Below are 16,241 nucleotides of genomic sequence, written 5' to 3' on the forward strand. Positions count from 1 at the left end.
AACCCGGATCTGTTGACTGGGTGTGAGTGTTTGATTGGTTCTGATGCTCAGTCCATCACCACCCCCTTTTGTACCGCTTTGTTCGCCATAAGTTGGCAGGGTATGCTCAGACGTGAGTCCCTTGCTCACTTTGCCACTGGATTCAAGCAAGCCTGGCTGAAGACGGCTGAAATGCCAGAAACCGGTCCTAGGAAGCTTGTTTCCGGTCCAGGGAAGGCATGGCTTGGCAGTTCGGGCTGGACTGTTCTCATGAGGCACAGGGTCAGACTGATTTGCATATGGCCATGTGTGAACTGGGGTGGCAGAGTGGGCTAAAGAACGGTGATGGATCAAACCCGGATCTGTTGACTGGGTGTGAGTGTTTGATTGGTTCTGATGCTTCGTCCATCACCACCCCCTTTTGTACCGCTTTGTTCGCCATTAGTTGGCAGGGTATGCTCAGACGTGAGTCCCTTGCTCACTATGCCACTGGATTCAAGCAAGCCTGGCTGAAGACGGCTGAAATGCCAGGAACCGGTCCTAGGAAGCTTGTTTCCGGTCCAGGGAAGGCATGGCTTGGCAGTTCGGGCTGGACTGTTCCCATGAGGCACAGGGTCAGACTGATTTGCATATTGCCATGTCTGAACTGGGGTGGCAGAGTGGGCTAAAGAACGGTGATGGATCAAACCCGGATCTGTTGACTGGGTGTGAGTGTTTGATTGGTTCTGATGCTCCGTCCATCACCACCCCCTTTTGTACCGCTTTGTTCGCCATAAATTGGCAGGGTATGCTCAGACGTGAGCCCCTTGCTCACTTTGCCACTTGATTCAAGCAAGCCTGGCTGAAGACGGCTGAAATGCCAGAAACCGGTCCTAGGAAGCTTGTTTCCGGTCCAGGGAAGGCATGGCTTGGCAATTCGGGCCGGACTGTTCCCATGAGGCACAGGGTCAGACTGATTTGCATATGGCCTTGTCTGAACTGGGGTGGCAGAGTGGGCTAAAGAACGGTGATGGATGAAACCCGGATCTGTTGACTGGGTGTGAGTGTTTGATTGGTTCTGATGCTCCGTCCATCACCACCCCCTTTTGTACCGCTTTGTTCGCCATAAATTGGCAGGGTATGCTCAGACGTGAGCCCCTTGCTCACTTTGCCACTTGATTCAAGCAAGCCTGGCTAAAGACGGCTGAAATGCCAGAAACCGGTCCTAGGAAGCTTGTTTCCGGTCCAGGGAAGGCATGGCTTGGCAATTCGGGCCGGACTGTTCCCATGAGGCACAGGGTCAGACTGATTTGCATATGGCCTTGTCTGAACTGGGGTGGCAGAGTGGGCTAAAGAACGGTGATGGATGAAACCCGGATCTGTTGACTGGGTGTGAGTGTTTGATTGGTTCTGATGCTCCGTCCATCACCACCCCCTTTTGTACCGCTTTGTTCGCCATAAGTTGGCAGGGTATGCTCAGACGTGAGTCCCTTGCTCACTTTGCCACTGGATTCAAGCAAGCCTGGCTGAAGACGGCTGAAATGCCAGAAACCGGTCCTAGGAAGCTTGTTTCCGGTCCAGGGAAGGCATGGCTTGGCAGTTCGGGCTGGACTGTTCCCATGAGGCACAGGGTCAGACTGATTTGCATATGGCCATGTCTGAACTGGGGTGGCAGAGAGTACTAAACAACGGTGATGGATCAAACCCGGATCTGTTGACTGGGTGTGAGTGTTTGATTGGTTCTGATGCTCCGTCCATCACCACCCCCTTTTGGACCGCTTTGTTCTCCATAATTTGGCAGGGTATGCTCAGACGTGAGTCCCTTGCTCACTTTGCCACTGGATTCAAGCAAGCCTGGCTGAAGACGGCTGAAATGCCAGAAACCGGTCCTAGGAAGCTTGTTTCCGGTCCAGGGAAGGCATGGCTTGGCAGTTCGGGCTGGACTGTTCCCATGAGGCACAGGGTCAGACTGATTTGCATATGGCCATGTCTGAACTGGGGTGGCAGAGTGGGCTAAAGAACGGTGATGGATCAAACCCGGATCTGTTGACTGGGTGTGAGTGTTTGATTGGTTCTGATGCTCCGTCCATCACCACCCCCTTTTGTACCGCTTTGTTCGCCATAAGTTGGCAGGGTATGCTCAGACGTGAGTCCCTTGCTCACTTTGCCACTGGATTCAAGCAAGCCTGGCTTAAGACGGCTGAAATGCCAGAAACCGGTCCTAGGAAGCTTGTTTCCGGTCCGGGGAAGGCATGGCTTGGCAGTTCGGGCCGGACTGTTCCCATGAGGCACAGGGTCAGAATGATTTGCATATGGCCATGTCTGAACTGGGGTGGCAGAGTGGGCTAAAGAACGGTGATGGATCAAACCCGGATCTGTTGACTGGGTGTGAGTGTTTGATTGGTTCTGATTCTCCGTCCATCACCACCCCCTTTTGTACCGCTTTGTTCGCCATAAGTTGGCAGGGTATGCTCAGACGTGAGTCCCTTGCTCACTTTGCCACTGGATTCAAGCAAGCCTGGCTTAAGACGGCTGAAATGCCAGAAACCGGTCCTAGGAAGCTTGTTTCCGGTCCAGGGAAGGCATGGCTTGGCAGTTCGGGCTGGACTGTTCCCATGAGGCACAGGGTCAGACTGATTTGCATATGGCCATGTCTGAACTGGGGTGGCAGAGTGGGCTAAAGAACGGTGATGGATCAAACCCGGATCTGTTGACTGGGTGTGAGTGTTTGATTGGTTCTGATGCTCCGTCCATCACCACCCCCTTTTGTACCGCTTTGTTCGCCATAAGTTGGCAGGGTATGCTCAGACGTGAGTCCCTTGCTCACTTTGCCACTGGATTCAAGCAAGCCTGGCTGAAGACCGCTGAAATGCCAGAAACCGGTCCTAGGAAGCTTGTTTCCGGTCCAGGGAAGGCATGGCTTGGCAGTTCGGGCTGGACTGTTCCCATGAGGCACAGGGTCAGACTGATTTGCATATGGCCATGTCTGAACTGGGGTGGCAGAGAGTACTAAACAACGGTGATGGATCAAACCCGGATCTGTTGACTGGGTGTGAGTGTTTGATTGGTTCTGATGCTCCGTCCATCACCACCCCCTTTTGGACCGCTTTGTTCTCCATAATTTGGCAGGGTATGCTCAGACGTGAGTCCCTTGCTCACTTTGCCACTGGATTCAAGCAAGCCTGGCTGAAGACGGCTGAAATGCCAGAAACCGGTCCTAGGAAGCTTGTTTCCGGTCCAGGGAAGGCATGGCTTGGCAGTTCGGGCTGGACTGTTCCCATGAGGCACAGGGTCAGACTGATTTGCATATGGCCATGTCTGAACTGGGGTGGCAGAGTGGGCTAAAGAACGGTGATGGATCAAACCCGGATCTGTTGACTGGGTGTGAGTGTTTGATTGGTTCTGATGCTCCGTCCATCACCACCCCCTTTTGTACCGCTTTGTTCGCCATAAGTTGGCAGGGTATGCTCAGACGTGAGTCCCTTGCTCACTTTGCCACTGGATTCAAGCAAGCCTGGCTTAAGACGGCTGAAATGCCAGAAACCGGTCCTAGGAAGCTTGTTTCCGGTCCGGGGAAGGCATGGCTTGGCAGTTCGGGCCGGACTGTTCCCATGAGGCACAGGGTCAGAATGATTTGCATATGGCCATGTCTGAACTGGGGTGGCAGAGTGGGCTAAAGAACGGTGATGGATCAAACCCGGATCTGTTGACTGGGTGTGAGTGTTTGATTGGTTCTGATTCTCCGTCCATCACCACCCCCTTTTGTACCGCTTTGTTCGCCATAAGTTGGCAGGGTATGCTCAGACGTGAATCCCTTGCTCACTTTGCCACTGGATTCAAGCAAGCCTGGCTTAAGACGGCTGAAATGCCAGAAACCGGTCCTAGGAAGCTTGTTTCCGGTCCAGGGAAGGCATGGCTTGGCAGTTCGGGCCGGACTGTTCCCATGAGGCACAGGGTCAGACTGATTTGCATATGGCCATGTCTGAACTGGGGTGGCAGAGTGGGCTAAAGAACGGTGATGGATCAAACCCGGATCTGTTGACTGGGTGTGAGTGTTTGATTGGTTCTGATTCTCCGTCCATCACCACCCCCTTTTGTACCGCTTTGTTCGCCATAAGTTGGCAGGGTATGCTCAGACGTGAGTCCCTTGCTCACTTTGCCACTGGATTCAAGCAAGCCTGGCTTAAGACGGCTGAAATGCCAGAAACCGGTCCTAGGAAGCTGGTTTCCGGTCCAGGGAAGGCATGGCTTGGCAGTTCGGGCCGGACTGTTCCCATGAGGCACAGGGTCAGACTGATTTGCATATGGCCATGTCTGAACTGGGGTGGCAGAGTGGGCTAAAGAACGGTGATGGATCAAACCCGGATCTGTTGACTGGGTGTGAGTGTTTGATTGGTTCTGATGCTCCGTCCATCACCACCCCCTTTTGTACCGCTTTGTTCGCCATAAGTTGGCAGGGTATGCTCAGACGTGAGTCCCTTGCTCACTTTGCCACTGGATTCAAGCAAGCCTGGCTGAAGACGGCTGAAATGCCAGAAACCGGTCCTAGGAAGCTTGTTTACGGTCCAGGGAAGGCATGGCTTGGCAGTTCGGGCTGGACTGTTCCCATGAGGCACAGGGTCAGACTGATTTGCATATGGCCATGTCTGAACTGGGGTGGCAGAGTGGGCTAAAGAACGGTGATGGATCAAACCCGGATCTGTTGACTGGGTGTGAGTGTTTGATTGGTTCTGATGCTCCGTCCATCACCACCCCCTTTTGTACCGCTTTGTTCGCCATAAGTTGGCAGGGTATGCTCAGACGTGAGTCCCTTGCTCACTTTGCCACTGGATTCAAGCAAGCCTGGCTGAAGACGGCTGAAATGCCAGAAACCGGTCCTAGGAAGCTTGTTTCCGGTCCAGGGAAGGCATGGCTTGGCAGTTCGGGCTGGACTGTTCCCATGAGGCACAGGGTCAGACTGATTTGCATATGGCCATGTCTGAACTAGGGTGGCAGAGTGGGCTAAAGAACGGTGATGGATCAAACCCGGATCTGTTGACTGGGTGTGAGTGTTTGATTGGTTCCGATGCTCAGTCCATCACCACCCCCTTTTGTACCGCTTTGTTCGCCATAAGTTGGCAGGGTATGCTCAGACGTGAGTCCCTTGCTCACTTTGCCACTGGATTCAAGCAAGCCTGGCTGAAGACCGCTGAAATGCCAGAAACCGGTCCTAGGAAGCTTGTTTCCGGTCCAGGGAAGGCATGGCTTGGCAGTTCGGGCTGGACTGTTCTCATGAGGCACAGGGTCAGACTGATTTGCATATGGCCATGTGTGAACTGGGGTGGCAGAGTGGGCTAAAGAACGGTGATGGATGAAACCCGGATCTGTTGACTGGGTATGAGTGTTTGATTGGTTCTGATGCTCCGTCCATCACCACCCCCTTTTGTACCGCTTTGTTTGCCATAAGTTGGCAGGGTATGCTCAGACGTGAGTCCCTTGCTCACTTTGCCACTGGATTCAAGCAAGCCTGGCTGAAGACGGCTGAAATGCCAGAAACCGGTCCTAGGAAGCTTGTTTCCGGTCCAGGGAAGGCATGGCTTGGCAGTTCGGGCTGGACTGTTCCCATGAGGCACAGGGTCAGACTGATTTGCATATGGCCATGTCTGAACTGGGGTGGCCGAGTGGGCTAAAGAACGGTGATGGATCAAACCCGGATCTGTTGACTGGGTGTGAGTGTTTGATTGGTTCTGATGCTCCGTCCATCACCACCCCCTTTTGTACCGCTTTGTTCGCCATAAGTTGGCAGGGTATGCTCAGACGTGAGTCCCTTGCTCACTTTGCCACTGGATTAAAGCAAGCCTGGCTGAAGACGGCTGAAATGCCAGAAACCGGTCCTAGGAAGCTTGTTTCCGGTCCAGGGAAGGCATGGCTTGGCAGTTCGGGCTGGACTGTTCTCATGAGGCACAGGGTCAGACTGATTTGCATATGGCCATGTCTGAACTGGGGTGGCAGAGTGGGCTAAAGAACGGTGATGGATCAAACCCGGATCTGTTGACTGGGTCTGAGTGTTTGATTGGTTCTGATGCTTCGTCCATCACCACCCCCTTTTGTACCGCTTTGTTCGCCATAAGTTGGCAGGGTATGCTCAGACGTGAGTCCCTTGCTCACTTTGCCACTGGATTCAAGCAAGCCTGGCTTAAGACGGCTGAAATGCCAGAAACCGGTCCTAGGAAGCTTGTTTCCGGTCCAGGGAAGGCATGGCTTGGCAGTTCGGGCCGGACTGTTCCCATGAGGCACAGGGTCAGACTGATTTGCATATGGCCATGTATGAACTGGGGTGGCAGAGTGGGCTAAAGAACGGTGATGGATCAAACCCGGATCTGTTGACTGGGTATGAGTGTTTGATTGGTTCTGATGCTCCGTCCATCACCACCCCCTTTTGTACCGCTTTGTTCGCCATAAGTTGGCAGGGTATGCTCAGACGTGAGTCCCTTGCTCACTTTGCCACTGGATTCAAGCAAGCCTGGCTGAAGACGGCTGAAATGCCAGAAACCGGTCCTAGGAAGCTTGTTTACGGTTCAGGGAAGGCATGGCTTGGCAGTTCGGGCTGGACTGTTCCCATGAGGCACAGGGTCAGACTGATTTGCATATGGCCATGTCTGAACTGGGGTGGCAGAGTGGGCTAAAGAACGGTGATGGATCAAACCCGGATCTGTTGACTGGGTGTGAGTGTTTGATTGGTTCTGATGCTCCGTCCATCACCACCCCCTTTTGTACCGCTTTGTTCGCCATAAGTTGGCAGGGTATGCTCAGACGTGAGTCCCTTGCTCACTTTGCCACTGGATTCAAGCAAGCCTGGCTGAAGACGGCTGAAATGCCAGAAACCGGTCCTAGGAAGCTTGTTTCCGGTCCAGGGAAGGCATGGCTTGGCAGTTCGGGCTGGACTGTTCCCATGAGGCACAGGGTCAGACTGATTTGCATATGGCCATGTCTGAACTGGGGTGGCAGAGAGTACTAAACAACGGTGATGGATCAAACCCGGATCTGTTGACTGGGTGTGAGTGTTTGATTGGTTCTGATGCTCCGTCCATCACCACCCCCTTTTGGACCGCTTTGTTCTCCATAATTTGGCAGGGTATGCTCAGACGTGAGTCCCTTGCTCACTTTGCCACTGGATTCAAGCAAGCCTGGCTGAAGACGGCTGAAATGCCAGAAACCGGTCCTAGGAAGCTTGTTTCCGGTCCAGGGAAGGCATGGCTTGGCAGTTCGGGCCGGACTGTTCCCATGAGGCACAGGGTCAGAATGATTTGCATATGGCCATGTCTGAACTGGGGTGGCAGAGTGGGCTAAAGAACGGTGATGGATCAAACCCGGATCTGTTGACTGGGTGTGAGTGTTTGATTGGTTCTGATTCTCCGTCCATCACCACCCCCTTTTGTACCGCTTTGTTCGCCATAAGTTGGCAGGGTATGCTCAGACGTGAGTCCCTTGCTCACTTTGCCACTGGATTCAAGCAAGCCTGGCTTAAGACGGCTGAAATGCCAGAAACCGGTCCTAGGAAGCTTGTTTCCGGTCCAGGGAAGGCATGGCTTGGCAGTTCGGGCCGGACTGTTCCCATGAGGCACAGGGTCAGACTGATTTGCATATGGCCATGTCTGAACTGGGGTGGCAGAGTGGGCTAAAGAACGGTGATGGATCAAACCCGGATCTGTTGACTGGGTGTGAGTGTTTGATTGGTTCTGATGCTCCGTCCATCACCACCCCCTTTTGTACCGCTTTGTTCGCCATAAGTTGGCAGGGTATGCTCAGACGTGAGTCCCTTGCTCACTTTGCCACTGGATTCAAGCAAGCCTGGCTGAAGACGGCTGAAATGCCAGAAACCGGTCCTAGGAAGCTTGTTTACGGTCCAGGGAAGGCATGGCTTGGCAGTTCGGGCTGGACTGTTCCCATGAGGCACAGGGTCAGACTGATTTGCATATGGCCATGTCTGAACTGGGGTGGCAGAGTGGGCGAAAGAACGGTGATGGATCAAACCCGGATCTGTTGACTGGGTGTGAGTGTTTGATTGGTTCTGATGCTCCGTCCATCACCACCCCCTTTTGTACCGCTTTGTTTGCCATAAGTTGGCAGGGTATGCTCAGACGTGAGTCCCTTGCTCACTTTGCCACTGGATTCAAGCAAGCCTGGCTGAAGACGGCTGAAATGCCAAAAACCGGTCCTAGGAAGCTTGTTTACGGTCCAGGGAAGGCATGGCTTGGCAATTCGGCCTGGACTGTTCCCATGAGGCACAGGGTCAGACTGATTTGCATATGGCCATGTCTGAACTGGGGTGGCAGAGTGGGCTAAAGAACGGTGATGGATCAAACCCGGATCTGTTTACTGGGTGTGAGTGTTTGATTGGTTCTGATGCTCCGTCCATCACCACCCCCTTTTGTACCGCTTTGTTCGCCATAAGTTGGCAGGGTATGCTCAGACGTGAGTCCCTTGCTCACTTTGCCACTGGATTCAAGCAAGCCTGGCTGAAGACGGCTGAAATGCCAGAAACCGGTCCTAGGAAGCTTGTTTCCGGTCCAGGGAAGGCATGGCTTGGCAGTTCGGGCTAGACTGGTCCCATGAGGCACAGGGTCAGACTGATTTGCATATCGCCATGTCTGAACTGGGGTGGCAGAGTGGGCTAAAGAACGGTGATGGATCAAACCCGGATCTGTTGACTGGGTGTGAGTGTTTGATTGGTTCCGATGCTCAGTCCATCACCACCCCCTTTTGTACCGCTTTGTTCGCCATAAGTTGGCAGGGTATGCTCAGACGTGAGTCCCTTGCTCACTTTGCCACTGGATTCAAGCAAGCCTGGCTGAAGACGGCTGAAATGCCAGAAACCGGTCCTAGGAAGCTTGTTTCCGGTCCAGGGAAGGCATGGCTTGGCAGTTCGGGCTGGACTGTTCTCATGAGGCACAGGGTCAGACTGATTTGCATATGGCCATGTGTGAACTGGGGTGGCAGAGTGGGCTAAAGAACGGTGATGGATGAAACCCGGATCTGTTGACTGGGTGTGAGTGTTTGATTGGTTCTGATGCTCCGTCCATCACCACCCCCTTTTGTACCGCTTTGTTCGCCATAAGTTGGCAGGGTATGCTCAGACGTGAGTCCCTTGCTCACTTTGCCACTGGATTCAAGCAAGCCTGGCTGAAGACGGCTGAAATGCCAGAAACCGGTCCTAGGAAGCTTGTTTCCGGTCCAGGGAAGGCATGGCTTGGCAGTTCGGGCTGGACTGTTCCCATGAGGCACAGGGTCAGACTGATTTGCATATGGCCATGTCTGAACTGGGGTGGCCGAGTGGGCTAAAGAACGGTGATGGATCAAACCCGGATCTGTTGACTGGGTGTGAGTGTTTGATTGGTTCTGATGCTCCGTCCATCACCACCCCCTTTTGTACCGCTTTGTTCGCCATAAGTTGGCAGGGTATGCTCAGACGTGAGTCCCTTGCTCACTTTGCCACTGGATTAAAGCAAGCCTGGCTGAAGACGGCTGAAATGCCAGAAACCGGTCCTAGGAAGCTTGTTTCCGGTCAAGGGAAGGCATGGCTTGGCAGTTCGGGCCAGACTGTTCCCATGAGGCACAGGGTCAGACTGATTTGCATATGGCCATGTCTGAAATGGGGTGGCAGAGTGGGCTAAAGAACGGTGATGGATCAAACCCGGATCTGTTGACTGGGTCTGAGTGTTTGATTGGTTCTGATGCTTCGTCCATCACCACCCACTTTTGTACCGCTTTGTTCGCCATAAGTTGGCAGGGTATGCTCAGACGTGAGTCCCTTGCTCACTTTGCCACTGGATTCAAGCAAGCCTGGCTGAAGACGGCTGAAATGCCAGAAACCGGTCCTAGGAAGCTTGTTTCCGGTCCAGGGAAGGCATGGCTTGGCAGTTCGGGCTGGACTGTTCTCATGAGGCACAGGGTCAGACTGATTTGCATATGGCCATGTCTGAACTGGGGTGGCAGAGTGGGCTAAAGAACGGTGATGGATCAAACCCGGATCTGTTGACTGGGTCTGAGTGTTTGATTGGTTCTGATGCTTCGTCCATCACCACCCCCTTTTGTACCGCTTTGTTCGCCATAAGTTGGCAGGGTATGCTCAGACGTGAGTCCCTTGCTCACTTTGCCACTGGATTCAAGCAAGCCTGGCTGAAGACGGCTGAAATGCCAGGAACCGGTCCTAGGAAGCTTGTTTCCGGTCCAGGGAAGGCATGGCTTGGCAGTTCGGGCTGGACTGTTCCCATGAGGCACAGGGTCAGACTGATTTGCATATGGCCATGTCTGAACTGGAGTGGCAGAGTGGGCTAAAGAACGGTGATGGATCAAACCCGGATCTGTTGACTGGGTGTGAGTGTTTGATTGGCTCTGATGCTCCGTCCATCACCACCCCCTTTTGTACCGCTTTGTTTGCCATAAGTTGGCATGGTATGCTCAGACGTGAGTCCCTTGCTCACTTTGCCACTGGATTCAAGCAAGCCTGGCTGAAGACGGCTGAAATGCCAGAAACCGGTCCTAGGAAGCTTGTTTCCGGTCCAGGGAAGGCATGGCTTGGCAGTTCGGGCTGGACTGTTCCCATGAGGCACAGGGTCAGACTGATTTGCATATGGCCATGTCTGAACTAGGGTGGCAGAGTGGGCTAAAGAACGGTGATGGATCAAACCCGGATCTGTTGACTGGGTGTGAGTGTTTGATTGGTTCCGATGCTCAGTCCATCACCACCCCCTTTTGTACCGCTTTGTTTGCCATAAGTTGGCAGGGTATGCTCAGACGTGAGTCCCTTGCTCACTTTGCCACTGGATTCAAGCAAGCCTGGCTGAAGACGGCTGAAATGCCAGAAACCGGTCCTAGGAAGCTTGTTTCCGGTCCAGGGAAGGCATGGCTTGGCAGTTCGGGCTGGACTGTTCCCATGAGGCACAGGGTCAGACTGATTTGCATATGGCCATGTCTGAACTGGGGTGGCCGAGTGGGCTAAAGAACGGTGATGGATCAAACCCGGATCTGTTGACTGGGTGTGAGTGTTTGATTGGTTCTGATGCTCCGTCCATCACCACCCCCTTTTGTACCGCTTTGTTCGCCATAAGTTGGCAGGGTATGCTCAGACGTGAGTCCCTTGCTCACTTTGCCACTGGATTAAAGCAAGCCTGGCTGAAGACGGCTGAAATGCCAGAAACCGGTCCTAGGAAGCTTGTTTCCGGTCCAGGGAAGGCATGGCTTGGCAGTTCGGGCTGGACTGTTCTCATGAGGCACAGGGTCAGACTGATTTGCATATGGCCATGTCTGAACTGGGGTGGCAGAGTGGGCTAAAGAACGGTGATGGATCAAACCCGGATCTGTTGACTGGGTCTGAGTGTTTGATTGGTTCTGATGCTTCGTCCATCACCACCCCCTTTTGTACCGCTTTGTTCGCCATAAGTTGGCAGGGTATGCTCAGACGTGAGTCCCTTGCTCACTTTGCCACTGGATTCAAGCAAGCCTGGCTTAAGACGGCTGAAATGCCAGAAACCGCTCCTAGGAAGCTTGTTTCCGGTCCAGGGAAGGCATGGCTTGGCAGTTCGGGCCGGACTGTTCCCATGAGGCACAGGGTCAGACTGATTTGCATATGGCCATGTATGAACTGGGGTGGCAGAGTGGGCTAAAGAACGGTGATGGATCAAACCCGGATCTGTTGACTCGGTGTGAGTGTTTGATTGGTTCTGATGCTCCGTCCATCACCACCCCCTTTTGTACCGCTTTGTTCGCCATAAGTTGGCAGGGTATGCTCAGACGTGAGTCCCTTGCTCACTTTGCCACTGGATTCAAGCAAGCCTGGCTGAAGACGGCTGAAATGCCAGAAACCGGTCCTAGGAAGCTTGTTTCCGGTCCAGGGAAGGCATGGCTTGGCAGTTCGGGCTGGACTGTTCCCATGAGGCACAGGGTCAGACTGATTTGCATATGGCCATGTCTGAACTGGGGTGGCAGAGAGTACTAAACAACGGTGATGGATCAAACCCGGATCTGTTGACTGGGTGTGAGTGTTTGATTGGTTCTGATGCTCCGTCCATCACCACCCCCTTTTGGACCGCTTTGTTCTCCATAATTTGGCAGGGTATGCTCAGACGTGAGTCCCTTGCTCACTTTGCCACTGGATTCAAGCAAGCCTGGCTGAAGACGGCTGAAATGCCAGAAACCGGTCCTAGGAAGCTTGTTTCCGGTCCAGGGAAGGCATGGCTTGGCAGTTCGGGCTGGACTGTTCCCATGAGGCACAGGGTCAGACTGATTTGCATATGGCCATGTCTGAACTGGGGTGGCAGAGTGGGCTAAAGAACGGTGATGGATCAAACCCGGATCTGTTGACTGGGTGTGAGTGTTTGATTGGTTCTGATGCTCCGTCCATCACCACCCCCTTTTGTACCGCTTTGTTCGCCATAAGTTGGCAGGGTATGCTCAGACGTGAGTCCCTTGCTCACTTAGCCACTGGATTCAAGCAAGCCTGGCTTAAGACGGCTGAAATGCCAGAAACCGGACCTAGGAAGCTTGTTTCCGGTCCGGGGAAGGCATGGCTTGGCAGTTCGGGCCGGACTGTTCCCATGAGGCACAGGGTCAGAATGATTTGCATATGGCCATGTCTGAACTGGGGTGGCAGAGTGGGCTAAAGAACGGTGATGGATCAAACCCGGATCTGTTGACTGGGTGTGAGTGTTTGATTGGTTCTGATTCTCCGTCCATCACCACCCCCTTTTGTACCGCTTTGTTCGCCATAAGTTGGCAGGGTATGCTCAGACGTGAGTCCCTTGCTCACTTTGCCACTGGATTCAAGCAAGCCTGGCTTAAGACGGCTGAAATGCCAGAAACCGGTCCTAGGAAGCTTGTTTCCGGTCCAGGGAAGGCATGGCTTGGCAGTTCGGGCCGGACTGTTCCCATGAGGCACAGGGTCAGACTGATTTGCATATGGCCATGTCTGAACTGGGGTGGCAGAGTGGGCTAAAGAACGGTGATGGATCAAACCCGGATCTGTTGACTGGGTGTGAGTGTTTGATTGGTTCTGATGCTCCGTCCATCACCACCCCCTTTTGTACCGCTTTGTTCGCCATAAGTTGGCAGGGTATGCTCAGACGTGAGTCCCTTGCTCACTTTGCCACTGGATTCAAGCAAGCCTGGCTGAAGACGGCTGAAATGCCAGAAACCGGTCCTAGGAAGCTTGTTTACGGTCCAGGGAAGGCATGGCTTGGCAGTTCGGGCTGGACTGTTCCCATGAGGCACAGGGTCAGACTGATTTGCATATGGCCATGTCTGAACTGGGGTGGCAGAGTGGGCTAAAGAACGGTGATGGATCAAACCCAGATCTGTTGACTGGGTGTGAGTGTTTGATTGGTTCTGATGCTCCGTCCATCACCACCCCCTTTTGTACCGCTTTGTTCGCCATAAGTTGGCAGGGTATGCTCAGACGTGAGTCCCTTGCTCACTTTGCCACTGGATTCAAGCAAGCCTGGCTGAAGACGGCTGAAATGCCAGAAACCGGTCCTAGGAAGCTTGTTTCCGGTCCAGGGAAGGCATGGCTTGGCAGTTCGGGCTGGACTGTTCCCATGAGGCACAGGGTCAGACTGATTTGCATATCGCCATGTCTGAACTGGGGTGGCAGAGTGGGCTAAAGAACGGTGATGGATCAAACCCGGATCTGTTGACTGGGTGTGAGTGTTTGATTGGTTCCGATGCTCAGTCCATCACCACCCCCTTTTGTACCGCTTTGTTCGCCATAAGTTGGCAGGGTATGCTCAGACGTGAGTCCCTTGCTCACTTTGCCACTGGATTCAAGCAAGCCTGGCTGAAGACGGCTGAAATGCCAGAAACCGGTCCTAGGAAGCTTGTTTCCGGTCCAGGGAAGGCATGGCTTGGCAGTTCGGGCTGGACTGTTCTCATGAGGCACAGGGTCAGACTGATTTGCATATGGCCATGTGTGAACTGGGGTGGCAGAGTGGGCTAAAGAACGGTGATGGATGAAACCCGGATCTGTTGACTGGGTGTGAGTGTTTGATTGGTTCTGATGCTCCGTCCATCACCACCCCCTTTTGTACCGCTTTGTTCGCCATAAGTTGGCAGGGTATGCTCAGACGTGAGTCCCTTGCTCACTTTGCCACTGGATTCAAGCAAGCCTGGCTGAAGACGGCTGAAATGCCAGAAACCGGTCCTAGGAAGCTTGTTTCCGGTCCAGGGAAGGCATGGCTTGGCAGTTCGGGCTGGACTGTTCCCATGAGGCACAGGGTCAGACTGATTTGCATATGGCCATGTCTGAACTGGGGTGGCCGAGTGGGCTAAAGAACGGTGATGGATCAAACCCGGATCTGTTGACTGGGTGTGAGTGTTTGATTGGTTCTGATGCTCCGTCCATCACCACCCCCTTTTGTACCGCTTTGTTCGCCATAAGTTGGCAGGGTATGCTCAGACGCGAGTCCCTTGCTCACTTTGCCACTGGATTAAAGCAAGCCTGGCTGAAGACGGCTGAAATGCCAGAAACCGGTCCTAGGAAGCTTGTTTCCGGTCAAGGGAAGGCATGGCTTGGCAGTTCGGGCCAGACTGTTCCCATGAGGCACAGGGTCAGACTGATTTGCATATGGCCATGTCTGAAATGGGGTGGCAGAGTGGGCTAAAGAACGGTGATGGATCAAACCCGGATCTGTTGACTGGGTGTGAGTGTTTGATTGGTTCTGATGCTCCGTCCATCACCACCCCCTTTTGTACCGCTTTGTTCACCATAAGTTGTCAGGGTATGCTCAGACGTGAGTCCCTTGCTCACTTTGCCACTGGATTCAAGCAAGCCTGGCTGAAGACGGCTGAAATGCCAGAAACCGGTCCTAGGAAGCTTGTTTCCGGTCCAGGGAAGGCATGGCTTGGCAGTTCGGGCTGGACTGTTCTCATGAGGCACAGGGTCAGACTGATTTGCATATGGCCATGTCTGAACTGGGGTGGCAGAGTGGGCTAAAGAACGGTGATGGATCAAACCCGGATCTGTTGACTGGGTCTGAGTGTTTGATTGGTTCTGATGCTTCGTCCATCACCACCCACTTTTGTACCGCTTTGTTCGCCATAAGTTGGCAGGGTATGCTCAGACGTGAGTCCCTTGCTCACTTTGCCACTGGATTCAAGCAAGCCTGGCTGAAGACGGCTGAAATGCCAGAAACCGGTCCTAGGAAGCTTGTTTCCGGTCCAGGGAAGGCATGGCTTGGCAGTTCGGGCTGGACTGTTCTCATGAGGCACAGGGTCAGACTGATTTGCATATGGCCATGTCTGAACTGGGGTGGCAGAGTGGGCTAAAGAACGGTGATGGATCAAACCCGGATCTGTTGACTGGGTCTGAGTGTTTGATTGGTTCTGATGCTTTGTCCATCACCACCCCCTTTTGTACCGCTTTGTTCGCCATAAGTTGGCAGGGTATGCTCAGACGTGAGTCCCTTGCTCACTTTGCCACTGGATTCAAGCAAGCCTGGCTGAAGACGGCTGAAATGCCAGGAACCGGTCCTAGGAAGCTTGTTTCCGGTCCAGGGAAGGCATGGCTTGGCAGTTCGGGCTGGACTGTTCCCATGAGGCACAGGGTCAGACTGATTTGCATATGGCCATGTCTGAACTGGAGTGGCAGAGTGGGCTAAAGAACGGTGATGGATCAAACCCGGATCTGTTGACTGGGTGTGAGCGTTTGATTGGCTCTGATGCTCCGTCCATCACCACCCCCTTTTGTACCGCTTTGTTTGCCATAAGTTGGCATGGTATGCTCAGACGTGAGTCCCTTGCTCACTTTGCCACTGGATTCAAGCAAGCCTGGCTGAAGACGGCTGAAATGCCAGAAACCGGTCCTAGGAAGCTTGTTTCCGGTCCAGGGAAGGCATGGCTTTGCAGTTCGGGCTGGACTGTTCCCATGAGGCACAGGGTCAGACTGATTTGCATATGGCCATGCCTGAACTGGGGTGGCAGAGTGGGCTAAAGAACGGTGATGGATCAAACCCGGATCTGTTGACTGGGTGTGAGTGTTTGATTGGTTCTGATGCTCCGTCCATCACCACCCCCTTTTGTACCGCTTTGTTTGCCATAAGTTGGCAGGGTATGCTCAGACGTGAGTCCCTTGCTCACTTTGCCACTGGATTCAAGCAAGCCTGGCTGAAGACGGCTGAAATGCCAGAAACCGGTCCTAGGAAGCTTGTTTACGGTCCAGGGAAGGCATGGCTTGGCAGTTCGGGCTGGACTGTTCCCATGAGGCACAGGGTCAGACTGATTTGCATATGGCCATGTCTGAACTGGGGTGGCAG

This window comes from Triturus cristatus, chromosome 2_2 (assembly GCF_964204655.1).
Source record: "Triturus cristatus chromosome 2_2, aTriCri1.1, whole genome shotgun sequence".
In the NCBI taxonomy this organism is placed as follows: Eukaryota; Metazoa; Chordata; class Amphibia; order Caudata; family Salamandridae; genus Triturus; species Triturus cristatus.